General features: G+C 39.8%; 1 protein-coding gene across 7 annotated transcripts in view; it reads left to right on the forward strand.

The window, feature by feature from the left end:
- ATP2B2 (ATPase plasma membrane Ca2+ transporting 2) overlaps positions 1-20,186 on the forward strand; it is a 360,194-nt gene that overhangs the window by 187,454 nt on the left and 152,554 nt on the right. The gene's annotated exons all lie outside the window — the stretch shown is intronic.

Genomic DNA, 20,186 nt, shown 5'->3' on the forward strand with positions numbered 1-20,186 from the left:
AAGGAATAGTAACACTTTTGGAAATTAAACAGTCTTTCAGTCTATAATATTTCTCTAGTCTTGTAAAGTAGCCAAGATGTTCATTTTAGGCTCTTTTCTTTTTCAAGAAGATAGAAGTCTTGGCTTTGTTCCATTCTCTTCTTTCTAAAATTAATCATTTAGTTACCTCTCCTATTTAAATGCCTCAAGAAGTCTTGAATTATTGGCACAATCCTAAACATGTCAATTGTAGTGTGATACTATAAATTACACCAGTTGAAGGGTCCCAGAGGAGCAGCTATCAATGTCTCATCTGCAAGAAAATTCTTCACACTTGATCATACACAGCCTCACTATTGTTTAACCTACAAAGCTGTGAACTGCACCTTTTCAGCAAGGGATTATCAAGCTGATTCTGTATGAAAACGAGCATCCAGCTTCAGCAGCACTTCAGCAGTCCCATGCAATCTTGTATTCCAGAGTAACTAGTGGCAAATGGAACATTGTGTAACAGATCTCTCCCTTTTTCTAGTCTTGCCCAAATATCTGATCCGCCAGACAGGCCCTCTTTTCTTGCAGGGAGATTGCTCCCAGGAGGAGCACTGAGGTGGGAAAAGGAGACCCTGTCACTTGTCTGGGATTTGCAGGTGTCCCTCAGTCTTTCAGAGCTGTTGTACACAAGGGAACCAACCCCTCAGAGAACATGCAGCAATTCTGACATATTCCTGACACATCTGGGGAGTGCCAGACAGAAGTGCAGGATCTCTGTATTTACAGGACAGAATAAACACTGGTTTATAAATATCTCACAGGGACTGAGCATTTTCAGTATCCCTCAGCCTTTGCAGAACATCAGAGTCTCAACCTGGGTGAGCCGAGTTCACCGTGGTGACTCGACTAAAGCTTTGCCAACTCATTCTATTGGTTACCTGGTCAATGTGAACTTCAAAGGAGACTTTAATTGCATTATCTGTTCAAGTTATGACATCAGGGAAACTTAATTCCTCATATTGGAACAGAGCATATGGATCCAAGCGGCGTGGCACGCTGACTCCAGCAGTAATCTATATCTGATACTGCAGATAAGGTAACTTTCCTCTAAGCATTACGTGCACTTCATCACTTGTGCATTAGGGAAAAACCTTTCCAGCTTCAAGTGGCAATCAGCATAGCCTTAGAACCGTGGAGACTCTACTCTGGGTTTTAATTTTAAATTAGATGGCATAATAGGGATTCCCACGCTGAGTTTACATCTTACTTTTACTTGTTTGGCTTGGAAAAATTGTCATAGGAGAGAATCTGCCTGAAATATGTCTTGTCAAACTTGGAAATTTTCACTTGAGAGAAAGTATCAATAGCAGAAAAACTTTGAAGGCTTATGACAAATATAGGCATATGTTTAGTTCTAAGTCCCCACCCATTATTTTTCTTGTTTCCAAGCTCTGTGAAAAAAGTTAAAATACAATGAAGAGAATATTCTTGAAGATGTAACTATTCTTGGAGGAAAGAAACATAACCATTTCTTATATGGAAATGGACATTTAATATAAAGCAGAAATGATTTGCAAATAAATCATGGACATACATGGTTTTATCTTTTGGTATTTGCAGCAAACCTCCACAATTTGCTGCTGTGCCTGAACATCACTTTTCCAACCAACATCTTTTTTGGTGGAGCACAGTTAACTGAACTTCCTTTGTTTTTCATACTTTGCTGTGTTGCACCTCTTACAGAATTTTATGGGGAGTAATGGAATAAGCATTACTACAGGACACTTCTTTCAGGGAACCAAGTGAACTTTTGCTGAGCAAGAGTCCTGAGTGAATAGGAAAGAAACAGCAAAAAGGACCCTAGAACTTACTTCTTCCCAGGCTTGTAAATTCTTTGAGAATTTATCTTCCAAAGTCCTTGTAATTTTGTGGGATATGGCTGAAGCAGTTATTGGAACAGGGGAAAAATGTTTCCTGGCGGCAGGCACGTTATAATTTGGTAAAATGTGACCTAATCTGAATTTACTGGTTTACTCAGTGTTTAGAAAATAAGTAGTAATGAGCCCAGAGTTTACTCAGCAATTCATTTCTCATGTTAATATTTGATGTAGCACCTATGGATCGGTAAAATCAATCACTGACACTCAAAGTGCCTTTAGAAATTCCTGTTTTAAAGGCTCTGAACTTCTCAAGGTAAGACATATGTGTAACTCAAGTGTTATTTACACTGTTGTGAAGCTACACTTACCAGTGCTTTCTGAAGTCCTGTGTTAATTTAGTGTAGAGCTGTAGAAGTCTGCTGAATATTGAGTAGAATAACATTTGCATGCTGAATGAATTAATAATATTATTATGGATTACAAGTCTTCAGACTCTTCTTTAAATTTTCTTTGATTGCTTCTCCAGCTATAGATGCAGTGTGCATCCCAGCTCTCAGTTATGCCTAAGGGATTTCCTGCATTAAAGTGATTATATTAGAATGAAAAGCTCCCATTTAAGTGCTCATAGAAAGAACCTCCTCACAACCTATGGGGGTAATTTATATGAAAAAATACAAATACGTGTCGACTTGAATTTCCTTTAAAAATACTTATATTCAGATTAGTTTCACTTTCGTTATTCCAGGAGTACAACAAATAAGCAGAATCTAGCTCTGTCTCTGCAAAACAATGTTGAATTCCCCCTTGGGCAGAGCTGTGATGGCAGCTGTATAATTTTCCATGCAATAGGAGTCTTCAAGGCCCATTGGAGCATCAGTGATACCTTACAAAGGACAACTGGTAAAGTGTGAGGAGTTAGTTGGATGAATCCCAAATGAGGCTGGAATCCACTCTTTCCAATGCTTAATTATATTTACCCACAATTTTATAGAGTACAGACCAATTTTATTTTCATCTATATTCCCTTCATGTTATAAAGATGTTTATTTCTTATAGTATTATTAGAGTGAATTAACTTCCATGATTTCTTGCTTAAAATACTTGAATGCATTAATTTCCAGTGTTGAACCTACTTTTAATAGGGAAAATAGAAAATAAAAAGGGGTTTAGCTATAGGTCTCTTAGGATACTGTAAAAAGGCTTTCTGGAAAGACACAGTATCAATTAGTAGTTAAGTGATAATATTTCTAGTGCAGAAGTTGACTTTTCAATCCTTAGAACTGCCCTTAGTTAAAATAGATGCCAGAGAAGTTGCTTTCTCTTTTCAAAAGCATGTTTGTTCTGTGGGAGATATGGACTGAGTATCTACGAGGCCAACTCTGTATTTATTTTTTAATTCTTGCAGTCTGAAAAGCCTTTCACAATTATAACTATGAGGTAAAAGACGAAGAAAGACTGAATACAACAAAATTAACCAGTTACTTTTTGGTGCTCGTTAGTTTTGGTTCCTTACACTTGCTTCTATAAAAATGCACCTTCAATAAATTACTCTTTTTGGAAGCTACTCTTGCTGGTCCATACTGAATTGCACTTAGGTGCAGCAACAGATATGTAAGGAACTTAGAAAGAAATTGGGAAAGGAATGAAAGGTACTTGAGTCAGACAAATATAAGTTTAAAATAGAAATATAAAATAATGGATTGCCAGAGACTGAAATTTATAAAACCACACTGAGCTTTACTTTATGAAAGTAAAGAAACTGGCAATAGCATCGTTTTTGTTGTTGTTAAAAGAATACACTTAATCATGCATAAACCACCAAACACTATCTGTAAGTTCAAGATTTTCTTAAGTTATTTTAAAGTTAAGGTTAGGGTGAATATTGTTTGACCGATTATGTAATTTTTTTTAGAAAGTAAAATTGCCAGCTCTCTGAAAGTAGATTTTAAGATTGTCTTTGTGATGTTAAGCTGCAGCACTCTGGAAATCTTCAAAGCAGCATCTTGAAAGCACTGTAAAAGCAAACCCACTCATCCTCTCTCCGGATCACCACACTGCCTAATTCCTTATTTGTGGTGTCAAAACATCTCTTGTAGTTCAGGCCAATTTGCCAACACGCCCAGGCCAGAAGCCAAGCTCCAAGTACACATCTAGCCCTTATTTGTACATGTTCTCTCCACACGGAAGGTTTGGTTTGAACAATGAAAACAGCCTTCCCCGTGAAAAAAAAAAGCCTTCAGCATTGTCAGAGCCAAGGTCTCAGAGGGTTTTTTCCTGCCTTGCATGGGAAAAAACCCACAGACAAACTTCAAACTCATATTTCACCTAGTTGTTCACGCAGCACCAAGTGTGGTCGAGCTGGTGGGAACTTGTAATGAGTTGGCATTTTTCTGCAGGCCATCAGTGAACACTGGTTGCCCCCTGAGTGCCCCAACGTGCTCTCAGGGATCTGTGCCTGGCAAAGTGACCAACACTTTCCATGAGAGGCTGGCTGGCTAAGAAGGAATTGGGTCCTGGTTGCTCCTTCATTTTGAAATTACTGACACGGATCCCAGCTGGGTTTGTAGTGCCTGGAGAAGAGAAGGCTCCAGGGAGACCCCACTGTAACCTTTGGGTGTTTGAAGAGGGCCTATAAGAAAGTCTGGGACAAAACTTTTTAGCAGAGCCATAGGACAAGGGGTCATGGATTTAAACTGAAGGAGGGTTGATTTAGATCAAATATAAGGAGGAAGTTTCTTACAATGAGGGTGGTGAAACACTCGATCAGGTTGCCCAGAGAGGTGGTGGATTGCCCATCCCTGGAAACATTCCAGGCCAGGTAGGATGGGGCTCTGAGCAACCCAGTTAAAGATGTCCCTGCTCACTGCAGGGGGGGTTGGCCTAGACAACCTTTAAAGGTGCATTCCCACCCAAATCATTCTATGACTGGATGATTCTATACCTTCATCTCTGAGGGCATGCCTGAGGAAGCTGGAGGGGTGCCTGACTCCTGGGGATGAGTGGGAAATGCAGGAAGGGGGCAGGCACAGAGCATGTACAGGGGCCTTCCTTTCTCCACCCTCCCCACTGACACCCGAGGGCTCCTCCTGCCTCTGCTCTCTCCACAGGGAAAAGCACTGGAACACTTTTTGCTTGCTCTTTGCAGCTCTGTTCCATGGGGAAGCACTGGTCTGACCCAAGTCCCACTGAACACCATTGTCCAGGTCTTTCAAGCCTGGGAACAGATGGAAAAGATCTGGGTGAGGTGGTTGTGTGTTAGTAGCTCGTGTGAGGCAAGGAGGTTTGCTTTGGCTTACAGAGCTACCTCAAAGCCCCATCCCACAGGCCTGGTAAAGCTGTAATCCTTGGCCTAGCAAGGCTGAAGTTGGCTCCTCTGTCCCAACTCATCCACCAGCACAGTGCCATGCAGATACTCACCAGGGGTTTCTGCACTGCACTCCTGGGACCCACACGAGCTCTGGGATTAGAAGGAATGGCTCTGTGCATTTGACACTCCTGCTGCAGGCAGTCTGTTATATATCCATGAAATCATATCTATATGTTTAACTGTCTGAAAGGAGTGCATAGGGCTTTCTTGGCAACTGCACTTATTTTCCTTATCTAATATTTCCGTTGGTTGTACAATAGAACAGCAAACATTCTTCCAAAGGTTACCCAAACATAAGCATCTCAAATGAATGGCTTAGATTTTTCTAAGTGATAAGTACAATTTCATTGCTCATTTTGTTTCTGGGTTTTGGCATGTTGTGCCACTTGCTGATTTACTTTGGCTTTGTTCTTTTTCTCGTGGAAAAATGGAGGGATATTGCATGATCTATTTTCCCCATAAAGCTTTAAAAAAAGTAGTTTAGATACCTGCTCCTTTGAGAATCCTAAATGGCTTGCAAAAGGGTTCTCTCTGTGTAATGGGCATTGCTTAAAAGTAAGACCAGGAAAGGCAGACAGTGAGTGAATATCTTCTGCCTGTTGTATTCAGGCAGCATCAGAGATTTTCTGAGGCCAGTGCTGATTTATTTATGTGATTATCCAGGACATCATCTTCCCCTCCATGATTATCTTACCTCAGCAGGTGCAACACTTAGAGAGGAGGCTATTTTTATGCAAACTGAATTCCCTTTTCCCTTTAAGACAGTACATTAAATGCATGCAGGCAGTGTGTACTGCCCACAGACATACCTTCTGCAGTTGTACCTCGGGTTTGGATGAACAGAATAACAAATGGCTGTGAGACTTTGCACCTATTTTGCACAGGACTAGTGTTTGTTCATTGTAGTTAACTCCATCACAACTACAATGTGTTGTAAGTCAAAGGAAAAAGTCTGGCCCAGCAACTTTCCATAATTCTTTCCCTCTTTGCAAAGAGATTATCACAGGTTAACATTCTCCATAATGTCCTGTGCCAGAGGTTTCTCCTTGATCTAAATGCAATGATGCAATGCAGTAAGTCAAACCTTTTTTTCCAAATTAATAAGGGATGGAAAGCGTTGCCACGATGTGGGGCAGCTGACGAATCAGTAACCTCATTCTTAGATACAGTGGTTTGGGTTTGTTGGCACAACCAGCTCGTTCCTTGTGTGACCAATATGAGACCAGACCTTCAGCATGATGGCAATGGTGTATATGATGATGGGGGAAGTAATCTTTACATTCCATGGACGCCGCTCGTGACGTGGGATTACGGGGGTGGTGCTCCCTCGGAAAAAGGCAATCAGGCCTTCGCTTGGAGGATCAAAGAGGGGCTGTTCTGTCGTGTGAACCTTCACACACGTGTATCACAGTGATTTCTCTGCTGGGAAAGGCAAAGCTGGAGGTTTTATGGGTGACAGCAAGGAAGGACCTGAAAGGAGGAGCGAAGCTGCTGAGCTGGGCTGTGGCCTTTCCTTCCCAAGGTGCTGGGGAGAACCTGTGTGAGGGCAACAGCACTGCAGAGGAAAAGAATCCTCAGTGAATACCTCACTTCCATTGTACTGCAGGGCTGAGAAATCCATAAATATATGGAGCCTGTCAGCCTTGAGTGAGAGCTGATTTATCTTCATTTTGTTCTTGTTTGGAGAAAGCTGCAGGAAGAAAGCAAAGTCCATTATACCAAATGAATAATCCAGTCGATGTAGCCAGTGTGCCCTTGATGAAATTAAGCTTTGTCTTTGCAGTGTATCAGAGAGAGTGAAGGGTTTTTTCTCCTTAGTTTGTCGGTGCCCAATGAAACCAAACAATTGCCATGCAGTGGTTCTGTCTTGTTGTGACTGGCCCTGCCAGGAGACACAAGAGCACAGCTCTTCATTTGTATTCTCAGGTGATGCTTAGAGGAGTGCAAAAAAGTGCTCCCTTTACAATGCCACCTTAGAATTTAAAGATAAAACAGTTACCTGCATCTCTGTTGGGCATTCCCAGATGTTTTGCCAGGTGCCACTGCTGGCAGTGGTGCTGCTTCCAGCTGAACCATGGAAACTGGAAAATTTTGCTGCTGAAATCTCTGTAAGGATCATCTGTGGATTGGAGAGATGATTCACAATAGTGAAATTTGGAATTTATTTTTTTTTCATTCAGCAGTGCATTTCTGTGTTTTCGTGAAAGGGGGTTATGTCATCTTTTGAAAGAGAAAAAGCATTTTGGAGAAAATGGGGCAGTGGCTTCAAAATGCAAGTTCAGTAGTCCTGCAAGTAGAATTAACATGACTTTTCTTTTCATGATAACTTTAATCAATAGACTTGGGATAAGAACAGTGTTAGGTGCAATAATGAATTCCTGCCTCCTGTCCCTTTTGCAATTGCTACTTAATCCTTTAAATCTAGACTGTTCAAATTTACTGTTTCCTTTTGTTTTCCAAGAAGTCAAGGGTTGGTGGTGTTTGACATGCCTGTTTATAAAGATGAGTGGCAAACAAAGCCAAATATGTATTTTTGACAGTAAACTCAATGTGCTTCCAAGACAAACATATCTGCATTCCCTCACTACTGATTTTCTTTAATGTGATGCATTTATATATTCTTGACTTGCATTCTAAGTATCTCTAGAAATTATTTCTACTCTGTCTCCAGTAATTTTTTTCCACATCTATCTAGATGTTCTAAAAACTATGCTTGCAGATCCTGAAAGATGTAAGGAAAAAGCAAGCCTCCCCACACATCCTGAAAAACTGATGATTGCCTCTGATATAAAGAATCTATTTTCACAGATAATAGAAGAAATATTCTGGCACAGCTTGCAGCATGGTATAGTAACTTCAATTTTAACTTTTAAAGAAGAAAAAAATCCTTTCTGAATACTCATTATAAGTCCCATTCCTTGTCCTTGCCTTGGAGCAATGCATTTCTATGTCCCATCCTTATTGCCAGTCCCAAACCTGGCAGCCACGGATTATATTGAATGCAGAGGATTTTGGTAATGTCATAGAAATAACTGGGTGTATGTAGCTGCTATTTCTGTCACAATAACTTTTACTAACCCTTGTTTCCTCTTTGCTTTCAAACGAAATTCTTCAGGGACTCTTTTCCTGTGTGGATTGGGAGCTGAGTCAGTTCTGTTAAGACTCAAAACCCTGAGTTTCCACAGGCTTTGCTACTCCTTTGATTATTCATTTTGCATTTGGTGTCAATCTCTCCTTCCCACCACTTCCCACAGCTGCCTCTTTCAGTAGGGGCACAGCTTAGGTACAGTCCTCTAAGGTACAAAAAACCTGAAGAAATGTGTATTGGGAAGGAATATCAACTAAATTTATGGAGCAGTTCAAAAGCTGTCATGTTTCTTTTCTTCTCATTAGCATTGGAGATGAGGGAAAATAGGGAATAGCCCACTTCTTTACTGAAGGGCTGCAAAAGGAGAGCTTGCCCTTGAATAAGGTACAGAATAAGAGAGGAGAATTATCCTAAAGCATTCAGTAAGTGTCCTGTTAACTGCAGCAGAATTTCCCTTTGACTCCCTAAATGAGGCCCAGCTGCTTGGATTCTCTAGGCTAAATGCTGTTTGCTCAGGCTCATGTCAGCATTAATGCAGGAAGACAAATGTATGGGAATGCTCTGGAGTTGCAGAGCAACTCAAGAGTTATAATCTTAGCATGAGCAGTAGTCCAAGCACCCCAGTTAATTCTTTGCTTAAACAAGACACCAAACCCACTTGTACCTTTTTTCACCATTTTTGCAACAGTTTCAAGCATTGACCTCAGTTAGGAAGCTGGGGTGGCAAATCAGGGCACTCTTTGTTGTCTGGACAAAGTTGTCCCCCCCTTTCCTTGGCACAGGGCCTCAGTTTTAAAGGAAGGATGAGTCTTTTCTGAGCCACTGGTGTTGTTTTGTTTTTTTTTTCTAGTTTGTTTTTGTTTGCTTTTTAATCACACCCTGAATAGTTTTTGCCCTCATTAAAAAAGCCCTAAAGTAATAGGCATTGTTGCATTACATCATCATTCTACTTTGCCAGTAGGGCCATGACTGCTGCCTGGTTTTACATGGATAGCAGAGGTCATCCAGCTTAACCTCTGCAGCCCAAATATATGCCTGTTCTTGAACTGCAGTGTCACAAGTGACTTTTAGCCCATGGAAACCTTGGTGAAAATCCCTCCCGTTGGTGATAATCGATCCAGAGGTCAGGACAGTGGTGAAGAGATCAGAGTGTGTGATTTTCACTATGCAAATTGTTTACTTCTTACTTACAGAAAAACCTCAAAACCCTTTAAAGCCACCCTTGTTTTCTACAGAAGTATAGTGTAAATTTGGAGATCTGTCCAAGCATTGAGGCACAGCTGGCTCTGTGCACCTCTCACGTGGTGCTCCTTTGTTCTATTGTTTTCTCAAGTCAGTGAGTTTGGGTGGCTTGAGCAGTGCAGGGACAGTCTGACAGAGCTCACCCTGCCTCTCAGCTCAGTAACCAGTTAAGTGTTCAGAACAATTCCTTTCCAGACCTCAGACATAATCTGCTGAAGGAACCACCAAGTAAATTGTTGGTGATTACCAGTGTTAAAGGTGCATGAAACAGGAGCAATGTGGTCCTACATGAGGCTGTTACAGGAGAGCTTTAGCTGGCCCTAGGAAGTTAAACGTGCTTATTTTTTGTGCTGGCCTTGTCTGATGCTTCAAAGCTACAGGTGCTGAAGGACTCTACAAATAAATTTTAAAAAGTTACAAGATAGCTAAGGAAAATGGTATAAATACATCATTGGTTTTGTTCCCAAGGAAGTCTCAGTGATTGTATTACACCTTCTGCTGCTTTACTTGCTTATAAACATGAAAGCTAATCTGTTCCAACCCACAAAGTAAAGCCATAACCTGAAACCTCAGAAGTGAACTGTCATCCAACCCCCCTGTGCTCACTGGGTCACACAAGGGATGTGCACAGTATGTTGTATTACCAGAGAAATGAAAACAGTTTTAGCTGAGTAAGTGCCAAAGGTCAGTTCTGTTTTCTTCTATGAGTTGTTCCTGGTTGGTTCTGTTTAATGCTTTAGCAGAGCTGAATTAATTTGCTTAAATAGGAAATATCAGATGGAAGAAGCCATTAAGCTCAAATTGTCTTATTCACTGTTTTGAAGTGACCTCTCAGTAGAGGACAAAAAAAGCACCAAGTTCTTTAACATGTGTGTGCACCACTGCTCTAAAATACTGTGTGGAAGCTGAGAACGAGCCTGTGTTCATGTTTGTGCTGAATGTTCAATCAATATCTTTGAAGAAACAGAGATTTTTTTTTATTTTTTAAATTTTTTTTGCCTTCAGTCCTGAAGAGTGTGCATGGTGAGAGATCTGGAGAGTTTGAAAACATGTAAAAATAACTCTTGTAAAGATAACTGTTTCAGCATTAGCAACAGATGGGAGACTCTGAAGGTAAAATCAGTAAGGTTGGGGTTTTTTTTCCCCCCGAACCTACATGTTATTTTTAATTCCTGATGTTAATGCTGTTTAACAGGGATGTTAAACATCCTGTGGTCTGTTTTGCCATGAGGTGCTGGCAGTGCTTTTTGCAAGGGCTGACATGGATGTGGCCACAGCCAGCAGCTGAAAACCACGGAGCAAAATCCAGTGGGACTTGCTGTGCTGTGGCAATCAAAGCCATCTCCTGGACGGGAAAACTTTGGTGTCTGTCCTGTTCTGCTCTCTCCTATAAATCTTCCCACGCTCAGCAGCTGCTCCAAGGGGCACTTCACCTTGCCCTGTGGACCTGAGACATCCCTGTGGGGTGATGCCAGCCCTGCTCCTGGGAGTGCCTCACCACCACTGATGTGGGAGGGTGACTGCTGGTATCCTTCCCTGGAGAATCAACCCAGTGCTTCTGCAAACCTGTCATCTTTTTCACCTAGTCATGTTCGTGCAAACTGTATTTTAAACGAGGTATTTGAAATGAATGCCCTGATTCTGAGACCCAGCTCGCAATCCCCTGGATTTCTTGTTAAATCAGGTCGCTATTTCATCATGATTTAGGAGAGATCTGCCTCCCTCTCTTACCTTTATTTTGAGCCATTTAATTTGCATTGTTGCTTAAAAGTCTTGAATTTCATTTAGGGGACTCCTTCAGACTTCGTAAAATCTTCTTTATATCTTCCTCAAAAGATTCAGTTGCATGAATTTGCCAGGATATCTTTAAGAAGAAATTTTTTCCAACTTCATTTGAATTTGGGAGGTGGAATGAGGGGAACAGACTCAGGTTTGTTTTAGTTTTGAAACGTTTTGCACAAGTTCATTCTATTGTTAGAAATGGATAACACATTTTAGCTGCCTGGGACTGTCCATGAATGTTGTGGCAGCCTTGTGGGATCAACAAGTGACTGGTTGTGACTCACTGGAACAAACAACAAAACCTCAAGATATTTAATGTCTAGAAGGTATTTATTCATATTGCAAATTTCCCACTTTTTTTTTCTTGTGCTATTGAGCAATTGCATGTATTGGTTGAGTGGTCCATGGTGACAGAAATGTTGCCCTGATAAATTTGAGTAGTCTGGTTACCCTGCTATGAATATCTGTATTTTCCACATTTAAAATTCAGTTGTGTACTCTTCCATGCCTGAATTTATGCTTATAGACAATCTGAAACAATAAATGCCAAAGTTCTAGTCTGTCATGATTTCACACCAAGCCATTCTTTGTTCAGTTTTCTTTGCTTTCTTCCACTGTTTTTTGACTATGTGATTTCTTTCCACATATGTATTTTCTTTATTGCTCATTTGCTTTTTGGTCATCTCTGATTTCTTTTTTTATGATTTTTTTTTTTTAATTCTTCTGCTTCCTGGTGGTCTTTCTCAAAGATCTCTAATTTTGAATTGGCTATGAAATCATCCTTGTGGCCTCAGGCAGTTCCTCTTTTATTAGCAGAGGTTCCTCTTCAATGCAAAGATTTTTTTGAGGATACCCTGTACTGTCTAGTATTGCTCAGGTTATGCAGTGGGCATTTGTCCTATTTGAACTTGGACCTTTTGGCAGAACTGCATCTTCTTTATCTGCTCTTTCTTATTTTTCTTTCTTGAACTTGGGCCTTTTGGCACAACTATATCTCCCTTTTCTGCTTAGGTTGTTCTGTGATGGTGGGGATCAGTTTAACATCACTTGTACAATGGATGGGTTGTGACTGCATTAAGTATTCTGGGCAGCAGATTTAATGTTGACTGTTAAAGACAAAATAGTTCAGGATAACTTTGAATAAATATCTTGAGATATTAAATACAGCTGATAGTTGTGAGCTGGGTGTATGGAATGAGTAACTAGGTGGTCTTCTGTAAATGCATGTACCAGCTCCTAGTTGAAAGTGTTTTAAGACTAACAGTTGTCTTCAAACGGGGCTTGTGGCTTTAACAAAATAAAAAAGAAAAAGAGAAAAACCACAGCCAAACCCAGATTACACAGTGATTTTCACACCATTTAAAATTATATCAGTTTTTATTTCTGAGTCTTTGAAAAGAAAGTTAAAGCTGTTCTTTGCTGGGAAGGCTGTCAAGAAGGGTATTTATATAAGAAATTAATTTTGAAAACTTCTGCCAGTTTTCACTCTGTGAGATAATTCAATGTAAAAGTTACAGGCTTTTCTTTCGATATTTTCAATGACAAACAGGTTCAACTACTTGTGTTTGGGTTTTCAGACATGCAAGAATTGGGTTTTTTATGTTCTGGCCCATTACTTAATCCTTATTTTGTTCAAGCCAATGATGAAATTTCTATTTTGTCCTTAAGTAAGATAATTTTTTTACTTTGGGCATATCACAGAAATTTTAAATACTTTTAAGCAAAGATATTTTTAATTTAACATTTAAGGTTGTTATACAGCCTTTTTAACTGGTGATGTTTTATAATATTGTTAAAGTTATTGGATTTTGGTGTTTTGACTCCTTAATCTACTGTAAGAATCCAGCTAGTCTAAGAAATCAAGATGCAATAATTAAAAAAAAATAGTTGTCAAAAGACTTTAATAACATGATCATTGTTTTTGATAGGAAAAGATGGAAGGTGATAAGGTATAATATGAGCAGGTACCCTTCTGTTTAAAATATCTTTGTTTAAAGTCAACTGTTTCCTGCTTAAGGTTTCACTATACTTCTGAAAAATTGCTCAGGGTAATTTTGGTTTTGAGAACTGTGAGGAACTCTGGAATAGCATTTTATAGAACCTTAATTAATTGTACTGAGTTCAGTGTGTAAAGCAAAGTAAGCCAGAGAGCATTTCTATTGGTGAACAGAGACATTCTCATAGGAGCTCTTTACAAATCCAAGTTTATAGTGACAGCTTTGTTTCTGCCTGAACAAAAATGCTCCTACTTTCCCATTCAGTGTCCAACATCACAAAAGACTAATTGTACATCAGCCTCAAAAACTGATCAGCATAAAATGAAAGGAAAAAAAATAATAATTTAAAAATAGCCAAACGTGTTTAAAAATACCCCAGCCTGCAGCACACTGGAGGTGTTATGAAGGCTGGGAAAGCAGAAAAGGAAGTGTTAGGAAGTGAAAGTGCAGCACCACGTTCTAGGATATGGGTAATCCAAGGATTCAAACACGTTTCTAATCAGTGGGAGCTGCGAGAGCATTTACAGCACGTGTTGGCAGGAGTAAAGACTAGATAATAGTCTGGCACTGAAGTGTTCAGCTCAGTACAGAGTAGCCTCACTGGAAGGCCAAACACTGGTTTATTCAGTAATCCAACAACTCATTAAAGGCAGTTGGCAAGCACAGCTAATTAACGAGCATGTCCGTGTCTTCTCAGAGGTGAGCACCTGACGTTCCATTTAATATTGAGTCAGGATGTGTAAGTAAGGTGAGCTGGCAGGCAAAATTAATTAATGCATTCATCCAGTTTACCAAAGGCTGCAGCCTTTATTCTATAGCTTGTGCTGTGCTTGGAGATGTTTAGCAGGAAACGTGATGGCAGAGTTCCCCCTGCACCAGTTTTGGTTTCTGTTTAGCTGTTATTTACAGGGGGTAAAAGCAGCCCAGTTCATGCAAAAAGAGTCCATTTGCATGATCTTCTCTGCTGTGGGTCTAATTAATATGGGAAAAACTGCTGAGGCTCTTTTGTTGGTTGTGGTGGGTTTTTCTGTGTCGGTTTTTTTTTTTTTTTCCTTTTTCATCTTTTTTGGCTTAACTTTTAAGACAAAATTACCTTTCCAGGCACAGCCTGTTAAATGTACAGATCTAACTGGGGGTTTGTAACTGTGACCAATGTTATGATAGCAGGGCCCTGAACAGTCTGTGGAGTTCAACCCAGACATCAATGCTGCTCTTAATAGCCAACAGAATTGGCCAATATTTATTCAAATTAACTCTTTTGTACAACAGGGCTGGGTCTAAGGTGCTCACTAGGGAGGAGAGAGTGAGTTTGCTTTTCCAGAAGCATCTGTCAAATAAGAGAACCAAGTAGACCCAGGCCTTTATGTGCAACTGTGTTTATCATCATCAGACAGGGTACTGCTTGTTAGTTATTACCTAAGAGTTCATTCACTTGGATCTGCTTTCCTGCTGGGAATCTGTTCCAATTCACTGCTTGAGGCTGCTGTTCATACTCATCCTTCTGGGCAGCCTGTTGGAATTTCACTCTAATCCCTTTGAGGGGAGGGAAAATGCAGAAGTTTCAGTCTACAGAAACACCCAAGGATTTGACCTTTCCCTAAATCTCAGTCAGCAACTGATAAATGCCACCTTGCCAGCACCTGAGGAGCTGACAACTTTGCTGCAGTCATTCTAATGAAAGAACCCTAAACCACCAATTTGCCTAAATAAAGCATTGAGAATGCCAGGCTAGCAGGCTTAGAGGAAAATTTTTAGGTGTGGGTTGATTGTATGAAAAAGTGTGTCTGACAGGGGTAAAATGGATCTTCCTCAGTGTTCTGTTGACTCAGTTTTGTGTGTTCTGCTCAGGGGAATTTAGTATGCTGTCCAACATCTTTGAAAATTGTTTCTTGCTTCCAGTTTGACTTCTGATGTCCACAAATAAATACAAATTTTTTTCTTCAGTTCAGGTGTTTATGTTTAGATGGAGTGAAAATTTAATCTTTCACTCAGAATATCTTCTCTAAACACTGATAATGCTAACAATATTGTATATATGATGTTTTTATAGTATCTAGCTTGGAAAAGTAACATTCTAAAGTGAGTATGATTACAGTTACTCCTCTCTTTCCATCCATCTTCTGGCAAAAAACCCCCCTAGAATCTTTAAAGGCAGCAGTAATACTCCTGGAAAAGGAAATTATTGAAATGCTTAAGAATATTAAGAACTTCTGAGAACTAAAATTGAAACGAGATTTTATTAGAAGATATCTTAAAAAAAAAAATTAATCAATCAACAAACCATGTTGCCATTTCTGACTTATTAAAAACCTGGAAGACAGCAGCCATAAAGGACAGATTAGATTCCCAAACTATATTTTTTTCAATGCAAAATATGAACCACAGTTCTTCTAGAGAACGTGGGATATTTAGAAGACTGGATTGACAAAACTGCCCTCATTTGGGGAATACCATGTTTGAAGGAATTGTCTACAAAAATATAGGTATGCAGAGCAAGGCAGAGGTGACTTTCATTTTAAATCTTATCGTGGTCAGTACCTATAATGGATTTGTTTTTGAACACTGCAGAGATGGGGCTGCCAAAAAAAAGAGACAGCAATGTACATTTCAAACACTGGAAATACTGGCCTGATTTTATAAGGTAGCACTTACTCCTAATTCAGATGCTTGTTCTTCATAAGCTTGAGTTGCTTTACACAGAAAGGAACATCTTTTACTGTGGCTGTTGTGTTGTTTTCACCCTGACACAAAACGGGTTCCTGGGACAAGGTTCTGAAGGAGCTTTTTTGTCATGAGCTTTTTTGGAGATGTTCCTGTAATTCAAAAAAGGCTGAAGGGAATTAGAACAGGAGTTAGAGGTTTTATAACAGACAGCAAAAACAAAAGCTGGAACCGCTGTAAACTGTGAGAGTTAAACTAACATCTGGGAAACCCCAAACAGGCACTGTGAGATGGCCTGCAGGCAAAGATAATATTCAGTTCTGTGAGTTTTCCACTGCAGTAGGGTCTGGGTTTTGGTCTATGTAAACCTGCATCAGCTACCAGATCAAAACAGTGATTTCCATGGTAAGAAAGAGCTCTGAGAGTGATCTGTGAATGAGATCACACCTGAGGAGGCTTTTAAACTTCAGAACCTTGGGGTTTCGTATCTAAATTTCAAGCTCTGGCTAGTGTAGAGCAGGGAGGCATTAATTCTGGAATACCCTGTTTAGAGGAGGATCAAGTAAAGGTAGTGTTTGAACTACCTTTGACTGGGGGTTGCCTTAATTGCTGAATAACTTAATGATGGCTGGCTGGGAATGCTTTGTTTCCATGTGCACTTTACTGACCTGTAAATGGAAGGAAGACTAATTTACAAAATCCATTGCAGCCCACATCAGTCTGCTTTAAATTTCATAGCAGCAGGTACCTTTGAAGTAATCCAAGGTCTCAAACTGGTGTGAGCACAACTTGGGTTGTGTTTGGCTTGGCTGAGTAGGAACAAGCACAGATCTAGGAATGGATATTTCTTCTTTTCATGAACAGAAAAGGGGGACTGTCTGTCATTTACAGATCAGATTTTCATCACATGGGATCAGTGGGAATGGGGTAGTTGTATTGCTGAGATCTGGAAAAATCCACTGCAAGTGTGGGACTTCAGAAATAGGTTTTTTTAAGTCCTACCAGCTGTTTAATGCTAGTCTAATGCTTTGTATCTGAAAAGGCTTCAAAGGAAAAATGGACAAATTACATATCTGCATGACCCTATGGCATTGGTTCTCAAGATGTTGTCATTTTTACTTCGTGGTTTTGTAGAGAATAAGAGAAGTGATGGAAAACTTTAAAGTTTTCCAGCCTTCAGAGATGTTAATTGTTACAATGGACAGACTCAGCAATGTGGTGATTAGGAGTTATTCTCAAGAGACTTTCCTGGAAGAAGAATCTTGTATTTTGACTGTTTTGTTCAGATCATATTCAAAATGATGTTTTTCACCTGTTGTTTCAAAACTAAAAGCGGTTTTGCTTCCTTCTTTATTCCAAATAACTGATGAGTTGCTGTGCTTTCTGAATTTTGTTTTCGTGAAGAGGTGTACAGAGTTTCAGAGCTGTATATTTGTACTGCTTTTCTAGGCATCAGCTGCCTCTGTTCAGCCAAAATTACACACAATATGGTGCCTTCCACTTCTGGCTGTTGTCTTGCACGGACAAAAACTGTGGCAAGCTGTGGTTTTCACTGCAAACGTTCAGTCAGCTGAAACCTGGAATGGTGAATTATAGATAAGTGCACCTGAGAGGGTTGAGGTGTTTGTTCCCAGAATTTTATGACGAAAAAGATGCCTGAAGAAAATTGTGCCTTTAATAATTGAGAAGTCTGGGCTCAGCATGGGGTGTCCTTGACATGCATACCATCAATATTGTTGCTTGATGTCGGGGGAAGTCTGGGACACTTTCAACTCGAATACACCTGAGGAAGCTGCAGGACTCTTCTGGAAGGCAAAAAATGTTTTTGTGGAGTCTTTTCAGAGTATCCACCTATGGCAGCTTGAAACTGGAGAGACATTGTGCACAGCGTGTGTTACCACAGGGATTGCTTTTGGATCAGGTGTTTCAGTGTTGGAACAGCAAAGCATTTTTAATGCCACTCAGATTTGTCCATATTCGTTCTGTTCGACCATTTTGCTATTTTTGTAGTGACTAGTTATATTCCTCCAATAATATTTCATTTGGGGGGATCAGTATTTGAAGTAATTTATAGGCAATAGTTCCTGGCTTAAACTCAGATCATGGGTTGTGTTGAAGGGAAGGTAGAAATGTCACATTTTCCATTAAACTGGGGAAGTAATTTATCTGTTAGGATATGAAACATAAATCTTGCTTTCTTTCACACAAGCATTTCAGTTGTTTATTAATAAGGAAAGTATCATAGATTTGCATTTTACTACAAAATATGGAATTATTTTAAAGAAACCCTTACAGCAATATTGGAAAAAAAAGTAGAGAACAGAACCCTTATGGATCATTCTTAAGCCTTGCTTGTTAATATTATTATTAGCCAGGGTACTAGCAGGAAAGATGAAATCTTTTCTATTCCATATTCAGCCTCAACATAATTACCAGCAACTTAAGGCAGGTTATTACTGCTAGATTCAGATGGCAGTTCCTGTTCTTGAAGTGTTAATTCTGCACATGTGTAAGGTTAAATTCTGATGGATCCTGCTTTTGTTTTGTGATGTATTCCCTAAATCCTAGTTGTTTAGAGGCAAGAGACAAAGCAATATGCAAACAATGTGGTCCAAAGGTGAATATAGTTAAAGATTCCAGTGCAATACATGGGTGTTTATCTTTTCCACACTTCATAATAAAAAAGATTATTTGTTCAATAATTTCCAGGAACAACTTACTATTATTCTAGTAATTCTTAGCTTCGAACTGTGGGCAAAATTCCTGCAGAAAGCCTTTTATGTGGAAAAACGATTGCCCTTTGTGTATTAGAATCCATGTTACATTTGATGATAACAAAGTTATCTTTATTAAATGTCCTTGTTGTACTTTTTGATTTATAGCCCTCTATAAATCCTCATTTTAAAGTAACCTATGAGCTGCCTCTGATCTGGTACTTTAAGTGCTCCAGTGCTGCTACTAAAATGTGGGCTAAAATAATAGAGAGTTCCAGCTGTAATCCAAAATACAAAAAAACCAAGAATCACGGGACATGGAAATTTTGGGAGATCAGTACTGAACAGGCAGCACAACATTTCCTGAGGGGGTTCTTCTCGTGGATTTTTCATATTCTAGGACACTGTAATTTTTATTGCTTTCAGCACTTTGCTCAGGTGTTTACACTGAAGGACACTCTTCAGAACAAGGAGAGGGTGTCTAAGGCCAAGCTCTGTCTGGGTTAGATGCTGCACTTTAGAGTGAAGGGTATACAGGGCATGGGGAGGCATCTTTGCTTCATCCAGCACAAGCCTGTGACTCCTTTGCAGGTGAGGTGGTTTTAAGCTGGTTCCACGTCAAGGCTCCAAACCTCACAACAAGAGCTTTTCCCCCCAAAACCAAGGGAGAAGAGAAAAAAAACCCAAGAGAACCAAAACGAGAGAACTAAAGCAATATATATAAATATATTTACACTTATATTACATTTATATACAATTGAAAATATATGTACAATTTCAAAAGGGAAAGGGAAGGGAAAAAAAAGGAACAAAACCCAAATAAAATATACACGATCAACAGCCCAAGATTGATGCACTCTGTGGCACTGGACGAAGGGAAGGAAGGCCCTGACTGAGTGTCTTCAGGAAGGAAGCAGGAAATTCTCTATTGCTACTAAAAACCCTCATCCCAAATGTCATTTTTTCGTGCATAACAGGAGAGTTTAAAGAACTGAACTGAATGCTGAAGAATGAAACAAATGCAGAGATCCCCAAAGGAAATAGAAGTGCAGGTGAGCGTGGAAAAGTCTTGTCCATGGCTGGGAACAGCTGTGGGAGAGGATACTCATGAAGGGAAAACAGTGGTTGGACCGAGTCTTTAAGAAGATCTGTTTATTGAGGGGAATTAAATGTTGCAAAATGGTGAAGGACATAGATTTTTCTCCTGCAGACTTCTCCTGATCGTTAGGTAGGAAAGAACAGCTATCTATGAATCTGGGCAGAATTTAAAACTCGACTGCTTCAGCTGCTCACAGCATTCCAGGCGTTTTCTGTAGCAGCTATAGGGCAGTAGAAGAGAGCAATTTTATTTCACTGTCTCTAAACCTTACCAGGAGATGAAGAAAAATTAGAAATTGCTTAAAGCAGATCTGAGAATCTTACAAATCTAATGAAGGGCCGGGGGGGGGTGGTTGGGTGATGTTTATATTTATCTCCTTTTAGCAA

The sequence above is a fragment of the Manacus vitellinus genome, unplaced genomic scaffold (assembly GCF_001715985.3).
Source record: "Manacus vitellinus isolate BGI_N305 unplaced genomic scaffold, ASM171598v3 scaffold_77_pilon, whole genome shotgun sequence".
NCBI lineage: Eukaryota > Metazoa > Chordata > Aves > Passeriformes > Pipridae > Manacus > Manacus vitellinus.